Genomic DNA, 557 nt, shown 5'->3' on the forward strand with positions numbered 1-557 from the left:
TTAAATATTATTATGATTAAAATATTAATACTTTTAATTAATTTTTAAATATGAAATATTTTATAATATATAATTAATAACTTAGCCTTTTTATTATAATAAGATTTAATTTTTCTCTATTTTCTTTTTTCATTTTTTATTTAAATTTCACATAAAAGTTTAAAAATTACTATTTTAACATATTAATTTTTATGTATAATTTAAATATATTGTAATTAAAATATGAAAATATTAATACCTTTTGATTTTAATTTAAAATAATAATTTTATAAGTTTAAGTTTGTAATTTTTAAAAATAAATAAAGACATTTTAATTCAAAATGCTTGAATTTTATTCCCATGGGTGTGGAATAGCTAATACCATTATAGCATGTTTGGTTGGGGGAATGGTTTTATTCGCAAGGAATTTTAATTCTTTTATTTGGTTGAGAAATAGTCAAAAATTAAGGAATAGCTAATACCATCCTCCCTATGGTATTAGCTATTCCACAATTAGAGGAATAAATTTAAAAAATCATAAAAACTAAAATACCCTTTACAAGTTTGAAAAATTATAA

The sequence above is a fragment of the Theobroma umbraticum genome, unplaced genomic scaffold, assembly GCF_002168275.2.
Source record: "Theobroma umbraticum cultivar Fairchild unplaced genomic scaffold, ASM216827v3 scaffold_56.0, whole genome shotgun sequence".
NCBI classification, from domain to species: Eukaryota; Viridiplantae; Streptophyta; class Magnoliopsida; order Malvales; family Malvaceae; genus Theobroma; species Theobroma umbraticum.